Here is a 2,398-nt window from a genome sequence, read left to right as displayed (position 1 = left end):
AGGGGGAGGCGGCACGGGTGCGACGATGGGAATGACGAGGGATTTTGGAATGGATCGGAAGGGCAGACAATTGGGTGAGGACGTCATTGCACACTGGATCTTTCAAGAGGTTCGCTGCTTGGTTACGATTGAGCAGAGCGTGAAGCGAGCAGGAGGATCGAACAGGTCCAGAGAAGGACTGCAGTTCTAGCATATATGAGTCTATGGAGGGATGCAAGGTGTCGTACCAAGAGAAAGCCACATGTCAATTAGGATTGAAGGTTTTGAAGTTGAAAGTTATAATGACATGGGTGTGACCGATGATTGGGATACTAAGGTTCTGTTTGTTTCAGTTTTTGGGCTTCTGCTTCTCAAAAGCCAAAAGTTGAAACGAACAGGATTCTGAAAAGCTTGTTTTTGAAAAGATGAAAGTTGGCTTCTAATGAAATGAACTAAAAGCTGAGAAGCTGACTGAGATTGACTTTTCTAGCTTTTGGTGTGCTGAGAATATAAAAAATTTCTCATAAAAGCCAACAGTCAAAGATCAGAAACCAACTTCCAGAAAAAAACCAGCTTTCAACAAAGCCCAAAAGACATAACCTAAACAAATAGACCCTAATATAGTTAAACAAATGCTTTTAAAATTATCTGTACATAGCCCAAATATATATGTCGGCTAGCGAACCATTTTCAAAAGCGTATTTTGAGAATCCGATGTATCACTATCATTAGGTATGCCTCCACACACACACCCAAGTAACCTAGGATGGAAAAGATAAGTGGGCTTTCAAAGTTATTTATGTCCTATTTGGATCGAGATTTGGGACTAAAATTTAGTTTAAATTAAACTACATCAAATTTTTTTGGCAAAATATCAAAGAGAGGATGAAATATCTCCACTGTGTTGTGAGTTGTGACTAGAGATGGCAATTTTTCCGTAGAGGCGGATCCCCATGCCAATGTATCACTTTTATTAGGTATGCCTCCACACACCCTAAGTAACCTAGGATGAAAAAGATAAGTGAGTTTTCAAATTTATTTATGCCCTATTTAAATCGAGATTTGGGACTAAAATTTAGTTCGAATTAAATTACATCAATTTTTTTTAGCAAAATATCAAACAGAGCGTGATATATCTCCTCTATTATGTTGTGAGTTATGACTAGAAATGATAATTTTTTCATAGGACGGATTCCCGTGGGGGATCCGTCCCGAATGGGGCAGGGGTGGAGCCCCGAGTCAAGATTGAGGTTGGGGCGGCGCTAGTTTTTTCTCCATAAGCCCCGGCCCATGCACTAATATGAAGCTCAAAACCCAACTAAGCCATATATCCTTAACCCTAACCTCTAGAGTTCAGCACTCCAGCCGATTCCGCCTCTGCTCTCGAGATCCATCCACCACCACTCAGTCTCCAGCCCTCTGTCCTCCACTCCACCTCTGCTCTCTCGATCCAGCCATCACCACTCAGCCCGCACGCAGGGACGCCAACTAGCCCACACGCAGGGATCCAGGCTCAAGGCCATTTAGCCTCCCCTCTCCAGGCTCCAGCCCTCCACTCTGCCTCCCCTCTCCAGGCTCCAGCTGACGCAGGGACGCAGGCACGCTGCACGCAGTGACACAGCTATCCAGGTCGTCGGCTCACCTCGCACAGGCGCACAACCTCCAAGGACCAGGGCATGGCCTCACGGGCGCCGGCTGCCGGGCGCATGGCCTCCGAGTCTTTGACTAGCACGCCAGCAGTCTCAGCACGGTCGCACGGGCGCTCTGCCTTTGACCAGCATGCCAACAAGGCCGCACGAGCGCTCTGCGTCTGACCAGCACGCTAGCAAGGCTGCACGGGCGCACGGTTTCCGTCGATCCGTCCCATGCCCTCCCTCCCTTCATCCCTCTCATCTCCGGCTCCTCAATTAGTTAATTGTTTCCTTATCTGTAATTTTATGCAATGGAGAGGTCGTACGTCCAGGACAAGCTGGTGCAGAGCATAGGACGACGTGCCGTCCTTTCCGGGTCTTCCCCGGCTCTACCCAGTACGTTCCCGAAGCAAAAAAACAGCACGCGCGCGCAGCTATGGCTAGGAAATGATCGCTTCTCTTCTCTGGTGAGTGAACGGAGGGAGACAACGGCCGTGACCGCGATTAGACGGGTCATGAAAAGTTGTTTGCTTCCCGACAAGATTTGATAGGTAATAATTAAAGATTTACCAGAAATATAATATATTTGATAATAACTATTTATTATTTTGTAGGGTAGGTTTAATATCTGTCACCAAGTAAACAAATTACGTGTGGATATTTCAGGCATGATGAGGATTTAATAATTAATAATTAAGATATTACTAGAAATATAGTATATTCTGAAGATGTAGTACCATGGTATATGTATCAGTTATTTTCTATGGTAGGTTTAATAACCCTGTAAG

The sequence above is a fragment of the Phragmites australis genome, chromosome 7 (genome assembly GCF_958298935.1).
Source record: "Phragmites australis chromosome 7, lpPhrAust1.1, whole genome shotgun sequence".
Taxonomy (NCBI): Eukaryota; Viridiplantae; Streptophyta; class Magnoliopsida; order Poales; family Poaceae; genus Phragmites; species Phragmites australis.
The sequence above is the reverse complement of the archived record's forward strand: the minus strand, read 5'-3'. Positions refer to the sequence as shown.